This window comes from Impatiens glandulifera, chromosome 1, assembly GCF_907164915.1.
Source record: "Impatiens glandulifera chromosome 1, dImpGla2.1, whole genome shotgun sequence".
In the NCBI taxonomy this organism is placed as follows: Eukaryota; Viridiplantae; Streptophyta; class Magnoliopsida; order Ericales; family Balsaminaceae; genus Impatiens; species Impatiens glandulifera.
In genome coordinates, this window is record NC_061862.1 from 75,595,513 (window position 1) to 75,619,099 (window position 23,587).

Below are 23,587 nucleotides of genomic sequence, written 5' to 3' on the forward strand. Positions count from 1 at the left end.
AGGTTCAAAAATAATATTGAAAGGTATTAAACAGAATACCTTGTATATACTACAAGGTAAGACGCTGACAGGTTCCGTTGCGGTCGCATCCAAATCTGTGAATCGGCACCCTGATGTAACCAAGTTGTGGCATATGCGACTTGGACATATGGGGGAGAGGGGGATGCAAATTCTGTCCAAACGAGATCTTCTATCTGGCCACAAGGTTACCAACCTTGAGTTGTGTGAACACTGCATTTTCGGGAAAAAACATCGCCGCAAGTTCAGTAAGGGAGTTCACAAAACTAAGGGCACACTGGATTATATCCACTCTGATTGCTGGGGTCCTGCTCAAGTTGAAGGTATAGGAGGTTATAGCTATTTTGTAACATTCATAGATGATTACTCAAGGATGACCTGGTTGTATCTTCTGAGACATAAGAGCGAGGTATTTAAGACCTTCAAACATTGGAAGGCACTGGTGGAGAATCAAACTGGAAAGAAGGTTAAGAGGCTGCGAACAGATAATGGGCTTGAATTCTGTTCATCTGAGTTTAATGAGTTCTGCAGGGATATGGGGATTGCAAGACATCACACTGTCCGAGGTACACCACAGCAGAATGGTGTAGCAGAAAGGGTGAATCAAACATTGTTAGAGAGAGTTAGAAGCATGCTCTCTAATGCGGGATTGACTAGAAAGTACTGGAGCGAGGCTGTCTTAACAGCTTGCTATCTGATAAATCGTGCACCACACACTGGGATTGATTGCAGAATCCCTTACGAGGTATGGTCTGGTAATGTCGTTGATTATTCTCATTTGAAAGTCTTTGGGTGCACATCTTACTATCATGTTAATGAAGGAAAGTTGGAACCAAGGGCAAAACAGGGTATTTTCATGGGCATCGGAGATGGAGTCAAGAGATATAGAATCTGGTCATCTATAGAAGGTAGAGTAATCCTCAGTAGGGATGTCACCTTTAATGAGAAGTTTATACTTAACTCCTCTATCAAGCCATCACTTTCTGGAGAAAATAATAATACCGAGAAACAGGTGGAGCTTGAGGTGGCTCCAGTTCAAGGGACAACTGACATGACACACGATACTGATAAGCCATCTGAGGAAGTTTATCAATTTGGAGCACCTGAAAGTCAATCTGACATTGCAACACGACCTAGAAGGCAAATTAAAGCTCCTGACAGGTTAATTCATTCAATCGAGGGAAGAAAGATCTCAACTGGTCCTGGAAGTAGGACAATCAGTCCCTCTATAAATGATACTGAAGAAATGGTAAGTTATGCACTTCAGGTAGCTGAAGATGTCATACATAATGAGCCATCTTCTTACAATGAAGCTGTTAATGGTGCTGATTCTGCGCAATGGATTGCTGCCATGTGTAAAGAGATGGAATCACTTCACAAGAATAATACATGGGAGCTGGTTACTTTACCTAAGGGAAGAAGAGTCATTGGGTGTAAATGGATTTTCAAAAGGAAAGATGGAACCTCTAGTGCTGAAGGGACCAGATATAAAGCACGATTAGTTGCAAAGGGATTCAGTCAAAAGGAAGGCGTAGACTATAATGAGATATTCTCACCTGTAGTCCGACACACTTCTATCAGGGTACTACTCGCTATAGTAGCACATCAGGATCTGGAACTCGAGCAATTAGACGTGAAGACGGCTTTCTTACATGGTGAGATTGAAGAGGATATACTGGTGAATCAGCCTGAAGGATTTCTTGTTCCTGGTAAGGAAACACATGTTTGTAGTCTGAAGAAGTCTTTGTATGGACTTAAACAGTCTCCTCGACAGTGGTATAAGCGGTTTGACAATTTCATGATTGAACATGGTTACAATAGGAGTGCATATGATTGTTGTGTCTATCACAACAAAGTCAATGATGGTTCTTTGATTTATTTACTTCTGTATGTAGACGACATGTTAATCGCAGCCAAAAAGATGTCGGAGATTCAAAAGCTGAAAGACCTTCTTAGTTCTGAGTTTGATATGAAAGATCTAGGTGGAGCACGAAAAATTCTGGGCATGGAAATAGTAAGAGATCGAGTTCAAAAGAAGCTATTTCTTTCACAGAAGAGTTATATTTTGAAAATGTTGTCTCGTTTTGGGATGAGTACAGCAAAGGCTCTCAATACTCCTGCAGCTGTTACTGATCATTTGTCTGCATTCGCACCCCAGTCTGAAGCTGAGAAGTTATACATGTCTAATGTACCATATGCTAGTGCGGTAGGTAGTTTAATGTATGCCATGGTATGCACTAGACCTGATATTGCGTATTCAGTTAGTGTTGTTAGCAGGTTTATGTCTCGACCTGGTAAGGAACACTGGCAAGCGGTAAAGCGAATATTTCGCTATCTGAGAGGCACATCCGATGTTGGTCTCATTTATGGGAGTAATAACCAGTGTCTCGTAACTGGTTATTCTGACTCAGATTATGCTGCAGATATCGATGGTAGAAGATCAATGACTGGTTATGTTTATACCCTTGGTGACTCTGTGGTTAGTTGGAAAGCAACATTACAGTCAACGGTGACGTTGTCCACTACCGAGGCTGAGTATATGGCGCTAACTGAAGCAGCCAAGGAAGGTATATGGTTGAAAGGATTAATCAGTGACCTTGGTATCCATCATGATCAGGCAATTGTTTTTTGTGATAGCTTAAGTGCTATTTGTTTGGCCAAAGATCAAGTGCATCATGATAGAACCAAACATATTGATGTTCGTTATCATTTTCTTCGTACTGAGAAGAGAATCAAAGTGAAGAAGATCAGCACACATCATAATCCTGCTGACATGTTCACGAAGCCGGTTCCACTCAACAAATTCACCCATTGTTTGGACCTGCTAAATGTTGACAGTTGGAAGTAGTTTGATCAGGCTCTTCTTGTTGGGTGATACTAAGGCAAGGTGGAGATTTGTAACGATCTGCCTTTAGTATAGGAATTAATAACACATTTAATTCTACAGTTATGCAAAATTAAGTTAGTATTTACGTTTCTTGTTTTCAGCATTTTTATAGGCGTAGTTTATTTCTTTAGTTGTAATCTGTTTTTATCATTGTTTTTTGACAATAAGAAATCTCTCTTCATCTGTTTATTTCCACACTTCATTGTTTATCATTTTCTTGCATTCCGCACAATACAGATTTAATCGGATATTGGTCTCTGTTCCCGGTCGCGACATATAAATTTACGGGAGAATCAGTTTTATCTATGACCTATTTATTGATTTTCCCTCGGATGGAAGAGCTAAGGCGGACAGATCTATTTCAATGGTGGCTAATTATAGTAATAGAAGTAGAAGAAAACTTCTTCTTTGCTTTATACTCGTCGCGGGTGTCTTCATCGCTCAATTGATGAAAGGCAGAACTAGAGATCTCGCCGGATCATTATTTCTGGAATTTGGCTAGAAAATCCGGTCGTCGGGGAGGTGGAGCTCAACGATGCAGAGAGGGGTGAAGTTGTCACAGAAAATGACTTCCCATGTGCATGGGTCGGGTTGAGAACTTTATTGTTTTACAAGTTTTTATACAAAACTTAATAAATAAATTTGATATTTTTATTCTAATTTATAAATAAAATTGACATTTTTTTTAATTAATTTTAAATTGGGTTCAAGATTGATCCTCATTATTTGAACAACTTGAAAAAGTTTTACACTGCAATTTTGAAAATTTGTTTTTGTTTTGTGTTAACATATTATTTTAATAATGTATTTTAAATTATTTATTTTATAAATTTAAATAGATTAATAAATTATTTAAAATTTTATATTATAATATATATATTTATATAATTATGGCATATTTTAAATTATTATTATTTTAATCAAGTTCTATGCGATAATGAGAATCTATTAGAGAATTAACGATCGCTACATAATTTATTTATTTAGATAAATATAAATAATATAGTGAATACAAACACAATATATTTATAAAGTTGATAAATTTGAAAATATCTTCCAAAGTGATAGATTTATAATTTGAGAATAATGTTTAACTTTCTAAAAATTAATAAAAATATATATAACAAAATTATTTAAATAACTTTATTCGATTCAAGTCTTTACTTAAATTTAAGGAATCTACCCCCATTTTTTATTTGAAAAGAAAATAATATTCCTCTTTATTAATTTTAATATTTTATAAAGATTTTGGAATATATATACAGTACTAGTATGAGTATATATTATGATGAAAATGAGTTCCCTTTTCATGCATATCATGTATCGTGATCATAAGAGATATATGATAACAACTTCCATAACCCATTTCCTTTCAGACATTTCATCCATAACAGACATGTCTGAGAAATGTTCAAAGTTGAATTAGAACATGAACTCAAAAAGATCGATGCTTTTAAGCATCAACTTCCCATCTGCAATCTTCTCTTGATCCAAGTTAATCAATAATTCATAATTCTCTCTATATAGGATTTATTAATTGATTAAAATTAATTGTAGCTATCGTTAATTGAACAAGGAACAAACTGCGGGATGTAAAAAGAAGGAGATTTTGTCGGGAAATGTTGAATGGTTACCGGCGGAGGATAATTCTGGTGATATGGATATGAAAATTTGGATGAGCTCTGTGATTTGACTCTGAAACCAGAGGAGGAGGAGGGAATAATGAAAGAAGAGCTCTGTGATTTGAATTTGAGTAAGGATATGAACAAAAGGGAATTTCTGCAGTTTAAGAGGAATGATAATTCTTTGATATGTTCGAGTGAAATTAACAGCTACAATAGGGATGGGGAAGAAAGGTTAATGTTGCTCGTGAGATGATATCGGAGTGTAAGTCATATACTAAGAAGAAACAAATTAAGGCAATGTTGATCGAGGAATGATAATTCTTTGATATGTTCGAGTGAAATTAACAGCTACAATAGGGATGGGGAAGAAAGGTTAATGTTGCTCGTGAGATGATATCGGAGTGTAAGTCATATACTAAGAAGAAACAAATTAAGGCAATGTTGATCGCCTGAGTTACACCGATTGTTTACCGATGCACTTAATCAGACTCAAATCACTGAGCTCAAATTTATGATCATGAGTTATTTCACTTTAGTAATGAACTATAAGCCTCCACTTCATGAAATAAGATACTATATGCACTAAACAAAATAAAATATTGGTTCTGTAAGACATTTATGTTGTTTTTGGCACAATTAGAATTCTACATCGGAAGATGATGAGAGTGAAAAAAATTTCTTAAATATAAAAATCTATATTCATAATTAGTATAAATTCCACATCGGAAGATGATGGGAGTTGGGGAAGTTTCTTAGTGTATAAAAGAAACTTTCCCCTCTTTTAGTTTATTACACTCAATATTTGTATCTCTTCTTCTTTATTAATTGATAGCCTTAATGCTCGGAGACGTATGTAACATTTTGGCCGAACTCCGTTATCAAATTCTGTTAGTGTGTTCTTTATTTTGTTTTCTTCTTTTGTGTTTCTGTCGGGATTTTTCCCAACAAGTGGTATCAGAGCCGAATGTTCGTCCTTGGCATGGTGAAGTCTTCAAAAGGGGCGTCAACTCCTTCGTGATCCTGGACGAGGACACCGATGTCGAATTTGAAGTTTGTAGTGGAAATCTTTGATGGAACTGGGCATTTCAGCATGTGGCAATGTGAGGTTCTAGATTGTTTTTTCAGCAGGGTCTAGATGTTTCTATTGAGGTAGGAAAGCAAGATGGTATAGAAGAAAAAGAATGGAGTATCTTGAATCGATTGGCATGTAGAACAATTCGATCATGCCTGTCTAGAGAGTAGAAAAAAGTATGCTATGAAGAATGAAACTTCTGCACAAAAACTGTGGCAAACATTGAAGGACAAATTTCTGAAGAAGAGTGGTTAGAATAAGCTCCTTATGAAGAAGCGATTGTTACGGTTTGACTACCAATCAGGTACTTCTATGAATGAACATATTACTAAGTTTAATGAATTAGTAGCAGATCTGTTAAACCTTGATGTTGTTTGAGGATGAAGATCTTGCTTTGATATTGCTATCGTCCCTTCCTAATGAATTTGAACACTTAGAAACAACGTTGTTTCATGGGAAGAGAAATGTTTCTTTTGATGCTGTAAATTCTACTTTATATAGTCATAAATTGAGAAAGCAGGACAAAAGGAAAAACAAAATAGGTACAGTAGAGGAAGCATTGATGGTTAGGGCCGTTAGCAAAGCAAATCAAAAGGGAAAGGAAGAAGATCCGAAAGTAGAGTTGTCAAAGATGAATGTGCTTTCTGTCGTGAAAAAGAACATTGGAAGATTAACTGCCCAAAGTTGAAGAAGAAAGAAAAAGATTATGAAGATGCAAATGTTGTAGAAACCAAAAGTGATGCAGATTCAGAATACTCTTTTTTGATGTCACATACAACATCACATCCTGACGCGTGGATATTGGACTCAGCCTGCACTTATCATATGACACCAGTTCGAAAGTGGTTCTTTGACTTTAAGGAACTAGATGGTGGAGTTGTTTACATGGAAAATGCTAGTAAATGTAAAATAAAAGGGATAGGTTCAATCAAGCTGAGAAATGATGACGGATTTACCAGAATTATCAGAGATGTTCGGTACATACCGAATATGAAAAAGAATCTCATTTTTTGGGCCTTAGAGTCAAAAGGCCTACATGTGAAATTGGAAAATGGAATTCTTAAGGTAATATATAGAGCACTAGTGATGTTGAAAGCTACCAGGAAAAGTAATCATTTGTATTATTATCAAGGTAGTACAGTTAATGGGACAACAAATGTATCAACTTCCGGGAGCAGTAAGGAGTTAGAGGCAACAAAGCTATGACATATGCGATTGGGGCATGCTGGTGAGAAATCTTTGCAAACTCTTGTAAAGCAAAGATTGTTGAAAGGTACAAAAGTTTGTAAGTTAGATTTTTTTGAACATTGTATTATATGAAAACAAAGACGAGTAAAATTTGGCATTTCTTTCCATAACACCAAGGGTATTTTGGATTATGTGCACTCAGATGTCTGGAGACCTGCCAAGACTTCTTCTCTTGGAGGTAGACATTATTTTGTTACTTTTATTGATGATTTTTCCAAAAGAGTTTGGGTGTTTACTATGAAGAACAAAGATGAAGTGTTTGAGATTTTTCTTAAATGGAAAACTCAAGTTAAAGACGAGACATGAAGAAAGATCAAAATTCTCCGGACTGATAACGATGGAGAATACAAGAATGATCCATTCCAGAAGTTATGTCAAGAGTGTGACATAGTTTGACACTTCACAGTCAGAAAAAACACCACAACAGAATGGAGTATCAGAACGTATGAACAGGACATTGGTAGAGAAAGTTCGATGTATGTTGTATAATTTTGGGTTAGACAGGAAATTTTAGGCAGAAGCTGTGTCATACGCTCAACATTTGGTAAATCGCCTACCATCATCTGCACTTGGAGGCAAGACTCCATTAGAGGTATGGTCTGGAAACCTGCAACTGATTATTATTTGCATATTTTTGGTTCTATTGTATATTATCATGGAGTTGAATCAAATTTGGATCCACGAGGAAAGAAGACTTTTTTTATGGGATTTACTACTAGAGTTAAAGAATATCGCCTCTGGTGTTTGGATGCAAAGAAAACAATTATCAGTAGAGATGTTACCTTTGATGATTATTCAATGTTGAATAAGGTAACACCAGACAAAATTGATTATACTCCGCGACAGGTGGAGTTTGAGCAGATAAAGATAAGCCCAACAATAAGTGACTCTTCATCGATGAAGAGTCAAATGAGGAAGAGGTTCCGACCCAAGAACCTTCAGAACAACGTGAATCAATTTCTTTAAATAGACCAAGACGGGTTATTTAAAAACCAAGTCGGTTTGTTGACATGGCGGCCTATGCACTTCTAGTTGTAGATGATGTTCCATCCACTTTTTCAGATGTCAGTCGAAGTACTGAAAATGGAAAAAAGAGAGGTGTTATAGAAGATGAGATGCAATCTATTCAGAAGAATGAGACAGCAAGTTGACGCATCTACGAAAATGAAAGAAGACTATTGTTTGTAATGGATCTTTGCTAAAAAAGAAGGATTTCCCGAAAAATTTGATGTTCACTACAAGGGAAAATTGGTAGCTAAAGACTATGTTCAGAAGGAAGGAGGTGATTATAATGAGGTACTTTCTCCTGTTGTTAAACAGTCTTCCATTAGAATTTTGTTGGCCTTGGTAGCGCAAATGAATTTGGAGCTAGCTCAACCAGATGTGAAGACCGCAAACATACACGGTCATTTGAACGGGAAAATATATATTTATCAACCAGATGGATTCAAAGTTGCTGATAAAGAAAATTTAGTTTGCAAGTTGAACAAATCATTGTACATGTTGAAGTAATCGTCGAGACAATGGTACAAATGACTTGACAAGTTTATGATGGAGAACAAGTACACAAGAAGCAGATTCAGTTCATGTGTGTATTTGCACAAATTGCAAGATGAGTCTTACATCTATCTACTTTTGTACGTTGATGATATGTTGATAGCATCAAAGAGCCAATATGAAGTTGACAAATTGAAGGCTCAATTGGGTAAAGAATTCGAGATGAAAGACATGGGGAAAACCAAATCTAATTGTTTAGATTTGGTAAATATCTTCTGCGTTTGAGTCGGCGCTGAAGAGCGCCAATTGGAAGCACTGAAGGTTTATTCTTTAATATTGAAGATTAGTATTTGGATATTGTTCCAAGATGAAGATCTGTTGTTTTTGGCACAATTAAAATCCCACATCGGAAGATGATGGCAGTGAAAGATGTTTCTTAGTATATAAAAGAAACTATATTCACAATTAGTATAAATCCCACATCGGAAGATGATGGGAGTTGATGAAGTTTCTTAGTGTATAAAAGAAACTCTCCCCTCTTTGGTTTATTGCACCCAATATTTGTATCTCTTCTTCCTTATTAATTGAAAGCCTTAGTTCTCGGAGACGTAGACAACATTTTGGCCGAACTTCGTTATCAAATTCTGTTAGTATGTTCTTTCTTTTGTTTTCTTCTTTTGTGTTTCTGTTGGGGTTTTCCCAACAATTTATACTAAGCATCAATTTTTATACTTTATAAAATATTGAAATATTCGTTAAGGTCATGTTATTTTTAATAAGTAGTTATTATTTGAATATAATGTTTTTTTTATTGAGAATATGATAAATTTAGTTTGCATCTTAAGATTCTTAACTATTTATTATTAGTGATTTTATTTTATTTTGTTGTGTATTTTCTATGTTAAATTTGTTAGTGTTTGAATATGTTAGTCTATTTTACAGAGACCACTCCTAAATATATTAGAGATATAATGCAAGTGGAAGATCTGACCAATGATTTAGTCAAAAACCATTTGCAGGTTTATTTTTTAAAAAAAATTTAGAAAGTTAACAGGTTTACTATTTTTTATTTATCAAAATTAACTACTGTTTAACTCTATTAATTATAATTAAATAGGAAATAACTACGATTTCTACAATAACTTGATTAAATTATCTTCATGATTTTCTAATTCAAATTAATCATTGCACATTAAATTAATGGATGCAAATCATTTACATCCCACTCTAAGAGTAAAGTAATATACGAATAGACCTCGATCTAAGAGTTCGAAAGAGAAAAACATTCTTAGAAAATGTCAATTTTATGCATTACACAAATGAAAGTAAAGAATATAAATATAAAAATACATGTTTAGTGCTCCTACTCAACTAAATTATCTTTTTCTTCATCTCGATTTAGCGCGTCTATCAAAGTATTTACAAGTTAAGATAACAAAATATTGTACTTCGAATTAATAGATATAAATATTAAACAATTTAACATAATAATATTACCTAAATTGAAATGCGGATACATCAAAGAATATGGAATGACTAGTATTGTGCGTTCATGTCTGCCATTTATTCTTCCATTGCGATATTACTAACATTAACGGAACATTAACAACTAATAACTAGCTTTTTTTATTTATCTTTTGATTTGAAGATTGAAGTTCTCTATATAAAATATGGCTTTTTTGGGTAGAAAGACTCTAACATTAATGGTTATGTAAATAAAAAACTTAGATATAAAAGCCAAGAAAAATATATATTAAGGGACCACGTCATGCAAAGAGATTTATTAATAACCACGGGTGATGCCAGAAAATAGTACATGTCCGTCCCCAAGTCGAATGTCAAAGATCGATGCAAAGCTGTTTTTTAATTTCAGAATCTTCTTAAGGGACCACGTCATGCCATCCTTCACTTTGCTAGTCCAAATATTAGTTCTCTCTTCATGAATCTCGAGTGTTTCCCTTGAATCGCACAAAGATGTTTATAAGTAACAACTCGGTTCCACTCAATGTAACTCCTCAAACCAATGCCACCTTCGTCTTTAGGATTACAAACGTCAACCCATCTAGCCTTCTTACCCCCACGACCTTGATTGCCCCATAAAAAGTTACGCATCAAGGTGTCAAACTCTTTCATAACCTTCTTCGGGAGAACAATCTGTTGGGACCAATAACCAATTAAACCCATAACAACGCTGCCCACCAATTCAATTATACCCGCATAAGAAAGCTTATTCACCGCCAATCCCATGATATCGTTTTTAACTTTTTCAATAAGCGATCTATAGTGTACAATCTGAATCTATCTAGCTGTAAGATGAATCCACGAATATCGAACCGGAAATGAACCCTCGCTAATGCCCATAATGCTTTGAATCTGTACATTTGTATCATCATCCACACCACCTTAAAATGACAAACTCTTATCCTCTTTAATCATTAAACTTGTAATATCAGAAAAGAAATTAAGTACAACACCACCTTAAAATGCTAAATTGTTATCCTTGTTAATCATTAAGCTTGTAATATCAGAAAAGAAATTAAGTACATCTTTAATAGTGTTAATGATATCAACATCAGTGTGCACAAGTAAAAAACAGGTCATCAGTGAAATATAAGTGTGTAATCCTTTCCTCGCATAAATGGTGAAATCTGTAATGATGGTTCTTTCGAAATGTCGTTAAGACACTCTCAAACACCTCCATGATCAATACGAAGATAAAAGAAGAGAGATAGTCTCCCTGCCTCACTCCATTTTCGCCCTTAAAGTAGTCACCGTGTATGTCATTAACACAAACCAAAACAACGAGAGGTAGTGATACACTGCAATATCTAGTCAATATATATGTTAGGGAAACCGGAAACAACAAGAAAATTGTATATAGTCCCCCATTTGACATAGTTAAAAGTCTTACGAATATCAATCCTAAACGCAACCCTCGGTGAAATATTATGCATTAGAAGAATGTTATATGATATAGACCTATTAGGGATGAAAGCTGATTGGCCTAGGCTCATAATTTTAGAAATCACAATTTGAAAACGTTTAGCAAGAATTTTTAAGATGATCTTATAGACAACATTACAACACGAGATGGGTCTAAAATCTTGAATTTTTTCTAGAACGAAACTTTTAGGAATAAGGTTTAAGAAAAGTGACATTCCATTGTTTAAACATAATCCTATTCCTAAAAAATTCTAACACCCCCAGAGTAACGTCATGTCCAACAATGTCCCAATTCTCCTTGAAGAATTCCACAATAAAACTATCCGGACCGGGACTTTTGTTTCCTTTAATGCTGAACAAAGCCCTCCTAACCTCCTCCCTTATGACAACTTTAATAAGACCCCGACTATCCTCAGTCGATATCCTCTTGTCGACGATCTGGTAGAGTGTGTTAAGATGACTATGTTGTTGCCCGCTTTTCGTTCCCATCAGACTCTAGTAAAATTGGATAGCTAACTCTTGAATCTGATCCTGCCCTTGAGCAAATTCCCCGTTATCCTTTCTAAGTCTATGGACACTGTTTCGAAAAATATCTAGAAGAGCACTTACGATATAAGAAAGTCGTATTCTTATCCCCAAGGGAGATCTAGTTCTACCTCGACTTCTATTTCGCAAAGCTCTTTTCCATAGAGTTGAGCTTCCTAAACTAGGTAAGGGCTGTCTTTTTCTAATCCCAAATATGATCATCAACATTATTTACAAGGAAACGACCTTGAATCTCCTCTAAATCAACTCTCGTAGCCATCACCCTTTTAGAGATGTTGCTGAATTTCTCCTATCAAATTTGACGAGCTGATTTTTTAAGAGTCTTAATTTTTTTGAAACCCGAAACATGTTGGTACCATCAACCTGCTTTCCCCAAATCTTGCTTAGAATACTCTTGAAGTTGTTATTCTCCATCCAAAAATTGAAAAATTTTAACTGCCGTTTCATTTTCTTTTCTTTCTCCCAAAAGAGCTTGATTGGACAATGATCAGAAATACCCGGGTTCAAGACGTGAACATGGCTTCTCAGGTACCTAACAGCCCACTCTATGTTGATAAGACCCATATAGATTCTTCTCTTTCTTATTTTCTCATCACCCCTCGTCGTGAACCAAGTAAAGAAATTGTCGGAATTGGTTGGATCAACACATCAAATCTCTCTAATATATTCATTGAAATCAATCATGTCTTGAGTAAACTTAGAATCCGATTTCCTCTCATTCTTGGCCCTTATAACATTAAAATCTCCCAATTATGCAAAACAGCCCAAGGGTTCTTATCATAAATTATGGCTTTCAAATAACTCCACAACAGTCTTCTATAAGATCCCGAATTACTACCATATACAATTGCCAAACGGAGGATATTATCATCAATCTTGCTCTTGACTTCAACCATAATGATTTTATCATAAGAATGAAACATCTTGACATCAACCACTTTCGTATCCCAAGCGACCCATATCTTACCAGTTCTATTATTTGAATTATGCACCAAAGTCCCAATTGTTGTCCATACAAAAGTTTTTAATCCTATCCACGTTTCGATCCTTCACCTTAGTCTCAAGAATTCTAATGATAGTCAACTTTTGCTCATCAATGACCCTTATAATTTCCTTGATTTTAATGGGGTCATTGAGTCCATGAATATTCCACGTAATAATGTTCATGAATGGGCGTATGAGTTAGGCTCCTGCATTTCAGCTTCATCCTAGTTAGCATGCTGCCCAACTACTTTAAGTTTGTAGACAATGCTATAATCGTCATCGGAATACTCATAAGCATCGCTGTCTTGGTTATCTTCCATAGCAACTGATTGGTTAGACCCGTGGGATGTTGAAGAGATTGGGTTACTATTGGCACATATAATGCCAATGCGTTTATGCTTAGGATTGCTGAATGACGAAACATGGATGTTTTGATCAAGACTGCCATTTGAAATTGGAACAGTCTCATTTGAATTACAGGTCTGTCAGTCCAAAAATCCCACATCAATGTGCTCACAACTGTCAACAGAAATTTTAACAATTTGGCTTTGACCATCCATTTGTCTTCTATCAACTACTGTACTACAATTCTCAACCAATCCAGACTTAACATCGCAAAGGCTTGTAGGACCAGAAACAATTGACCCAAGTATAGCTTCCTTGGAGGATATCAACCCAGAATCAGCCAATCTAGACTCATTCGACCCACTCTTCAAACTCAGGTTCAACCGCAAAATGTTCACTTGTCGTCATCACAATATTATTGTTACTGCCTAGAACCTACTGCAAACCAACCATGCCTTTCTGATTAATCTTCCCTGTATTATCCAACAACTCATGCTTAATTGAAGCAGCCCTAGACCGAGTTCCAATTTCAGACCGAGGATCAGGACCTATATGTATATCACCACAGCTCATTCACAAACAACCTTCTCTTTTGGATCACAACCAGCTTGATTAATCTAATTGCAATTAATGTGAGGGATATTTTGAAAGTCATTAAAACCAAGATTGTGACCCATTCTTAGAAATTCTTCAGTCCCTTGAGTTTCACGAATGAGTATTGGGTTCAGTGCTTTATCAGATCCCGGAACCACAAGGCTAAGTTTGAAATCTGAGTCATTTCTGAAATTTAGGTCTCCAGCATTATCATTCGAGGCAGTTCGGCCATTGTCAAGATCTCTATTAATAAGACCCACTGATTCACAATCAGGGTTCCATTTTCCAGCATTCTATTGATGGGATAGGTCGCAGTTCAAAGTTACTTCATCATTGAAAACCAAAAGCTCACAACTAAGGTTTAATTCCTCAATTCTTTGTTCAGACCATTGGTCAAGACTCAATCCTCCAACACTCTGATTAATTCGAGAATCACGATCTCAAATAGTTCGGTCATGTCCAACATATTCTCGGTCCAACTCAGAGAACCCACGGTCCTTCCTAGATAACCCGCGGTCCTACTTAGAAATTTCACAGTCCTTTGAAGAGAATCTACAGTCTGTTGAATAAACTTTAATTAATAAGGTATTTAGTTTTTTATGTTTAATAATCCTAGAGTAATAACTAGGGGTGAGTGGGATAACCAAGAGATTTGGGTGGGAGCTATTTAATATGCAGAATAATTTTGTTTTGTAATTTGAAGAGTCAAGCATATGAAGAGTCTATGCTTTCCTATAAAGAGTTGTAAAAATCTATTTGAGATAATAAGAAAGATATATTTTGGCATCTTGTTATCAACAAATTGGTATCAGAGCTATTGTGTGTGAGGTGAGCGTGAGAAAACCTGTTAGTCTCAAAAGAGAACGCCGCGGTGTGCGCTGGCCGAGAGAGAAAAACAAGAGCGATCGAGAGTCTTGTGAGGTGTGTGTGTTGAGTGTAAACACTTGAGAGGAATGGCAGGTCTAACCAATGGCATCCCGCTACCCAAGTTGACAAAAGGCGTCAACTACGACAACTGGAAGGTGCAGATGAAGGCCCTTTTCGGTTCCCAAGATAACTGGGATGTGGTCGAGACTGGGTATGAGGAACCGGAGAACACAGATGGGTATTCAAATGCCCAGTTGAACGCGTTGAAGGTCGTTCGAGCTAAAGATAGGGCGGCTCTATATCTACTATACCGATCTGTCGACGAATCTGGTTTTGAGAAGATAGCTGACGCAAAATCTTCCAAAGTGGCATGGGATATACTCGAAATAGCAAACAAAGGAGACGAACGGGTGAAGCAAGTCCGACTTCAAACCCTAAGGGGCGATCTGGAAAACATGAGGATGAAAGAGTCTGAAAGCGTATCTGAGTTCATTACTCGAGTGGAGACCGTGGTGAACAAACTAAATCGGAATGGTGAGAGTCTTTCATCAAACCGAGTTGTTGAAAAGATTCTGAGGTCATTGACAGATAGTTTCGAAAATATTGTGTGCGCAATAGAGGAATCTAAGGATCTATCAACGCTCACCATTGAAGAGCTTGCTGGGTCCTTGGAAGCGCATGAGCAGAGAAGGAAAAACAAGAAGGGGGAGTCTCTTGAACAGGCTCTCCAGGCGAAGGCGACAATAAAAGAGGAGAAGGTGCTTTATGCTCAGAGTACCAGAGGCAGAGGAAGAGGCAGAAGCCTAGGTGGTAGAGGAAGAGGTGGACGAGGAAGTGAGCAAGTCGGCCAACAGAACTGGCATGGCAGAGGTCAAGCTCGGGGTGGCCGGACAAACACAAATAATAATATTGAGTGTTATAACTGTGGAAAGAATGGACATGTTGCCAAGGATTGTTACTCGATAAAATGTTACAATTGCGGAAAGCTGGGTCATATTTCCAAAGATTGTAGATCCGAGAAGAAAAAGGAGGAACCAACAAACTTTTTTGCTGAGAAAGAAGATGAAGGGTTGTTGTTGGTGACAAAAATTCCAGAAACTGAGATCAAACCAAACTGTTCTGATAACTCATTTTGGTACTTGGATATTGGGGCAAGTAACCACATGTGCGGCGATGAGAGCCTATTCAAAATACTCTCAAAGGTGGAGTCCGGATCCATTTCTTTCGGCGATGCTTCAAAAGTAGCTGTCAAAGGTCGAGGAACGATCATGTATCAGCAGAAAAATGGGGGAATCGGAGAAATCAGAGATGTTTACTACGTACCTGATCTCAAAAGCAACATACTGAGCATGGGACAGTTGATGGAGAAAGGGTACTCGGCTATAATGAAGGACCGAGAAATGCAACTGAAGGATAAACTTGGGAGACTCATTGCTCAGGTAGAAATGAAGAAAAATCGTATGTACAAACTTGAGCTTAAAATAGTTCAAGATAAATGTATGCAACTTGATCTAAAGGATGAGGCCATGAAGTGGCATTATCGGTTCGGTCATCTTCACTTCGGAGGGTTGAACGAGCTGGTGAAAAAGGAGATGGTGCTTGGATTGCCTAACATTATATTCGAAAAGAGGTTCTGTGAAGAATGTGTGATCGGGAAACAAGCGAGGACTTCTTTCCCAAGCAGTTCTGAATGCAGAGCAAAGGAGCAACTCGGACTGATTCACACAGATTTATGTGGGCCAATAACTCCAGAATCATTTAGTGGTAAAAGATACTTCCTTTCTTTAATTGATGATTTTTCGAGAAAGACGTGGGTTTATTTTCTGAAGGAGAAGTCAGAAGTGTTTGAAAACTTCAAGAAGTTTAAAGTGATGGTGGAGAAAGAAACAAACAAAGTTATCAAAGCAGTCCGATCTGACAGAGGAGGTGAGTTCACTTCTAACGAGTTCAACAAATACTGTGAAGAACATGGAATCAAGCGTCTCTTGACTGCTCCATATTCTCCGCAGCAAAATGGTGTAGCAGAACGAAAGAATCGAACTATACTCGATATGGTTCGATCTATGTTGAAAGGAAAGAATATGCCGAAACAGTTTTGGGCAGAGGCAGTGCAGTGCGCAGTTTATGTGCAAAATAGATGTCCACATGCCAAGCTAGGAGAGAAGACACCTCAAGAGATTTGGAGTGGTATGAAGCCGAGTGTCTTTCATCTCAAGGTATTCGGTAGTGTGGCTTATGGGCAAGTACCAAGTCAGCACAGGACAAAGTTAGAAGATCGAAGCAAGAAGTACATATTTATCGGGTATGATGAAAAATCTAAGGCATATAAATTGTTTGATCCTATTAATAAGAAATTGGTGGTGAGTCGAGATGTTCACGTGGAGGAATCAATGACATGGAACTGGAGTAACCCGATTGAGGAAGAAACTAGTTCAGAGACTGTTATGCCTCCGATATCAACAACCACCGAGCTTTCAGAAGATGAATCTGAGCCTCTACAGCCCAGAATGAGAAGTCTACGGGAAATATATGACACTACAAATGAAGTCCACATTGTATGTCTTCTCGCCGACTCAGAAGATTTGAATTTTGAGAAAGCTGTACAAGACGAGAAATGGAGATCGGCTATGGATGAAGAAATTGGGGCAATTGAACGCAATAAAACCTGGGAGCTAACCGACCTTCCTGAATGAACTCGACCCATTGGAGTAAAATGGGTGTACAAAAAAAGATGAATGTCGAAGGAGAGGTTGAGCGTTATAAGGCTCGACTTGTGGTGAAGGGCTATAGACAAAAGGAGGGAATCGATTATGATGAAGTTTTTGCTCCTGTCACGAGAATGGAGTCAATCCGACTTCTGATCTCGTTAGCTGCTCAAAACCAATGGCCAATTCTACAGATGGATGTGAAATCAGCATTTCTAAATGGAGTGTTGAAGGAGGAGGTGTACGTCGAGCAACCACTTGGGTATATGAAGAGAGGTGATGAGAAGAAGGTGTTGAGATTGAGAAAAGCCCTCTATGGGTTGAAGCAGGCTCCTCGTGCTTGGAATGAGAGAATTGACGAGTATTTCAAGAAAAATGGGTACCAGCAATGTCCGTACGAGCATGCCTTGTACACAAAGAAATCAGAAAATGATATGATGGTAGTCGCTCTTTATGTCGACGACCTCATATTCACCGGAAGCAACACAAAACTGATTGAGGAGTTCAAGGAGGTAATGAAGAAGGAGTTCGAGATGACAGACTTAGGTTTGATGAAATATTTTCTTGGCCTAGAAGTGAAGCAGTCAGAGGAAGGGATTTTTATATCCCAAGAGAGGTATGCGCTTGAAATTTTAAAAAAGTTTAAAATGGAGGACTGCAACCCAGTTTCAACTCCAATGGAACCAGGCACTAAACTCTCAAAGTTTGATGGAGGAGAACGGGCTGATGCTGGGAGATATCGAAGCTTAGTCGGAAGTCTAAGGTATCTTACAAGCACGAGACCCGACCTAATGTTGAGTGTTGGGATAACAAGCAGATTCATGGAGGATCCAAGCTATACACATTGGAAGGCCTTGAAGAGAATTCTGAGATATGTTCAAGGAACTCTTTCACTTGGTATTTTCTATTCAAAATCAGATAACTACCGATTAGTGGGTTACTCTGATAGTGATTGGTGTGGTGATGTTGATGACCGGAAAAGTACTTCGGGTTATGTATTCCTACTCGGAAATACGGCTTTTACTTGGTTGTCAAAGAAGCAGCCTATTGTAACTCTGTCAACCTGCGAGACAGAGTATGTGGCGGCCTCTTGGAGTGTGTGTCATGCAGTATGGCTTTCAAATTTACTAAAGCATTTGGGAGTGATCCGAGACGAAGGGACTGTGATTCGAGTTGATAACAAGTCGGCGATCGAGTTGGCAAAGAATCCAGTTAATCACGGAAGGAGCAAGCACATTGACGTCCGATTTCATTTCATTCGAGAACAAGTCAAAGAAGGAAAGGTTGAGTTGGAGCATGTTGAAAGTCGAGCTCAAGCCGCTGACATATTCACCAAGCCATTACCGACCACACTGCTAGAGAGTTGTAAAAGGCTGATTGGAATGAGAGATGGGAAAAATATTTAAGTTTAAGGGGGAAATTTGTTGAATAAACTTTAATTAATAAGGTATTTAGTTTTTTATGTTTAATAATCCTAGAGTAATAACTAGGGGTGAGTGGGATAACCAAGAGATTTGGGTGGGAGCTATTTAATATGCAGAATAATTTTGTTTTGTAATTTGAAGAGTCAAGCATATGAAGAGTCTATGCTTTCCTATAAAGAGTTGTAAAAATCTATTTGAGATAATAAGAAAGATATATTTTGGCATCTTGTTATCAACACAGTCTTGGATGCTTGCAAAAATGTGAACGAGTTTATTAATACCCAATTGGTTCAAATTATTTCGTTCCCTCATAACAACTAGCACCCTTAGAAGATTTATTTTGCCAGTCGCACCTAGAATTCCGATCCGCCTTAAGATTCTGAATTTTATAGAAACTTCCAGACTTCACAGAACTACTGGATTCTTGAGCTTCACAATCACTTGCAAGATCATTAGCATTCATAGGAAGAGATCTTCGGTTACTAAATAAACACTCAGTATCCACAATGCCCTGGTTTCCACAGTTGCCAATCAAACGGTCCCGATTAGGATTTTGTCCATGACTCAGGCTTCTAGCCTTCAACATTTGAATTCTCAACCTATGCCTCTATTTTATACCATTCTGATCCAGGCTCAAGCCATCAGCCTTTTGACTAACAATCTAAACCAGTCCATTATGATTCTGATCAAATTCACCCTAAGACTGACCTTGATTAACTGAATTCGCAATCTATATCTTTTCTCGGTCCGGACCCTGTTCATGACTTTCATGAATTTATATTCAATGATCCAGACCCTGTTCTTTTCCCTAACCATGGCTATGCTTCTGCGACTCAGCCCTTTTCTGCACCCAAATCCACTTCATCTTCCTCAAATTCCTACCTCTGTTTTATTGTTCACCCACACTTGATTTGTATTACCAACATTCCGATCCAGAATTCCATCCTCCCGATCCAGAGTCTTACACAACACATTCTGACTTGAAACACAAATCAACTCATCAACATTCTGACTTCTGTTTATAACTCTTCCTTGACCCTTAATCCTGTTTCGATTCCAAACTCGCTTCACAATCTTCTTCTAAGCTTTTACCCAACTATATTTTTTCTGCCTTTTCCCCCTTAATCTACCATTGCTCATAGCATTATTCCACCTAGACTTTCCATCTCCCGGGCTTCTAAAATGACTGAAAGTATTTTGAGTTTCATGAGCTTTGATTCTATCATAACAAATTCCATCAACCTGAACCTGTTTGTCTAGACCCTGCCCAATATGCTGGGCCACATCCACATTGTTAGAAACTGCATTCCTTTTGACCAGACCAGCGTCTGTATTAGGAATTGAAGAACTGGTTCGATTGATAGGATTACATACGCAAATATTGTTAGCTGGATAATTTTTAATGGAATGAGTGAAGGTACTACACCTAGCACATCGATTCGACCTCCACTCGTATTGCACCCTAATGTTGAAAGAATTTCCTAGCCTATCATTTAATTCAAGCTTTAAAGGAAGGTAGCTGGCCGGGTGAATCTCAACACTTACCTTAACAATTGATGCTCTTTCATAACCATCCATTGTTGGGTCAAACATTAAAGGTTTCCCAATCATGCTTGCAATTTATGCAAGCCCAATTGGATTGCATATATTTGGAGGGATGTTCTTGAGATCAACCCAGATTTGTTCAAGCTCAAGCGGTTTATGATTTGTATTGAGTTCTTAACTCAATTTATAAAGTTTAAACCTCTGATTCCTGATGAATGTATACTCAGCATTAATAACCCCTTGAATCTCACTGTCATTTCGTAAGAATATGAAAATAAAACTCATGATCATTGACATTAAGTTTTTCAAGACCAATATTATTCCAATTTACCAACAGTGCATTTCTCACAACATTGAACAACATCTTAGTGTTATCCATGACGTGACCAACAATCACAAATTCCCATGCTTTGACACATTTCTCCTGTATTTCAGGGGTGTTTGAATTTGTGCGGATGATAAGGGGTGATCACTGCCAAAGAAGCAGTATCAACATTAAACTACCCTTTTTTGGGTCAGGCATAGCAGATCTGTTCCAAACTCTACCTTCCTGCCATGATCTATCAGGGTTGTTTATAACTGAGTAGACCTTGGTCTTAGGACATTTAGTGATCTCCTTAATCAAGTTGATCGACCAGTTGATAATCTCATCATACTGACCCTTGTTAAACAAGTTCTAATCCTGCAAATAATGAACATTAAACTGAATGTTCAGCTGCTCACTTCGATCTTTAGCCATGATGATTTCTTGTTTCTTGACCTGAAGCAATAATTTCCTAATTTGCTTTTTAAGCCCTACTAATTTCGCAATCTCATTCTTTTGCGTCATCCAGGCTGAAGAGATTTCAGTAATATTAGGTCGATTATGACCCCGAGGTTCACTGACATTGGAAACTTTATTATTGATACCATGGGGATTAGTAACAATGTTTTCTTGGGGAATGGATCCTTCCTTTTGCACTTGAGTAATCTTTTCAACCCATCTAACCCGTTTACTTCCAACAAAGCTGTTGTTGGCAGACCCAACCCTCCTTAGGATATCTACATTAGGATCCGCCTCTTCAGAATGAGGTTTGACCCTTTCAATATTAAATATTTTCTTCCCAGCAGACTGTACATCAACTTCCAAAATTTGGTTTCCATTTCTCCTTAAAGCTCTGGCCTCCGATCTCTGAATAGTTTGCCCATCATGAACTCTTGATTCAGGGTCAACTTCAAACAACGACGAAAAACTCCCACATAATTAGAGCCCAAGTTCGGCAGTTCAAAAGCCAAAACTACACTGTCTGAAATTTCATGAAATTTTGCTGATTAAGTGCTCACTTCTGGAATAGGAGACCGAGAATTAAGATTTTGTTTATTCTTAATCAGGCTGATTTTAGCTATTAAATCATTATTATGATCAAATTCAAAAGGTTATGAGATTGCAACTCCAGAATATTCAACCTGATTTAGAGAACAATTAACCTGAACTATTGGGGAATCATTTTTGGACTGGTTCAAGATCACTTTAGCTATAGAATGTTGAGTTATGGAGCCTACACTTCTAATAAACTCTACCATTGTTAATTAGAGTTTATTGGATTTGTATTTAGTTTTGGGTTTGGGCCTGACCAAAGTTATTTAGGTTTTTTATCTGAAAGTTTACCCTATAAATATGTGATTATTAATGGTTTACATTGTGAAAACAAAATTCTAAAGAGATAAAGTGTGAGACAAAAACTCTGTATTCCCTTTTCTTCTTCATAGTGAAATCTGATGGTGGCTGAAGTGGACGTGGCTCAATTTGATTGAACCACTATAAATTTGTGTCTTCTTGTGTTCTTCTTTCTTGCATTTTTACAGATTGTTTCAAGCTGGTCGGATTTGGGAGATACAAATCCTAACAACTGGTATCAGAGCAGCTAGGCTAGATCTGAGCATTGGAAACATTGGCAAGCGAGAACAGTTTAGGACATGACATTGGAAGATTCGATGAGACAGATTATGCCTTCTGGAGAATGCAGATTGAAGATTATCTCTATGGAAAGAAGCTTCATGTTCCTTGGAGTGAAAAACTAAAGAAGATGGATGAAGCTGATTGGAAACTCTCTGATAGACAAGTTTTGGGAGTTGTCTGATTGAAGCTAGCCAAGATAGTTGCTCATAATGTAGCAAATGAGAAGACCACCATAGATCTGATGAAAGCTCTTTCTGATATGTATAAGTAACCATCTATTAACAACAAGATACACATAATGAAAAGACTTTTTACTTAAGAATGATTGATGGTACTTCTGTCACTACTCATTTGAATGAATTCAATACAATTGTGAATCAATTGCTATCTATTGAGATTGATTTAGGGGATGAAGTTAATACCCTGATTTTGTTAGCATCTCTACCAAATACTTGGGAACCTATGAGGGCAACAATTAGTAATTCAGTTGGAAATGCTAAACTGAAATTTGTTGAAGTTAGAAATCGTATTCTGAAGAGGTTCGTAAAATTGATTCTGGTGAAACATTTAAAGGTTTGCTCTGAATGTGGAAAACAGGGGTAGAGGTAATGATAGAAATTTCAACCGGTGTAAGAGCAGATCTATGTCAAGGAGTAGGAGGAGTCAGTCCAAGTCTGGGCGGACATTTGAGTGCTGGAATTGTGGTAAACATGGACATTTAAATAGAAAATACAAAGCACCATAGAAAAACGGTGATGATAAAAATGATGCAGCCAACGTTGTTACAAAATCTGTCACTGATGCGTTACTTCTGTCTGTTGATAGTTCGATAGATTCATGAGTTTTGGATTCAGGAGCGTCTTTCCACATCACTGCTCACAAAGATTTAATGGAGAATTATGTGGCTGGAAACTGTGGGAAAGTATATCTTGCAGATGGTGAGCCACTGAATATTGTTGGCATGAGGGACATCAAATTGAAGATGGCAAATGGTTCTGTTTGGAGATTAATAAGGTGAGACACATTCCAGGTTTAATGCGCAATCTGATTTCTGTTACACAGCTTGATGAAGAAGGTCACAGTTTTATTTGTGGAAATAGTGCATGGAAGTTGACTAAAGGAGCAATATTTGTTGCTTAAGATCACAAAACTGGAACGTTATACACGACTTCAACTTGCAGAAGAGAAACAGTTGCTGCTGTAGTTAATGACTCGAAGAACAGTGAGATGTGGCATTGCAGGTTGTGCCATATGAGCGAAAAAAGGATGAAAATTCTTTTGAAGAATGAATAGATTCCAGAACTGAAGTCTGTTGAACATCAGTTATGTGAAAACTACATTTTTGGAA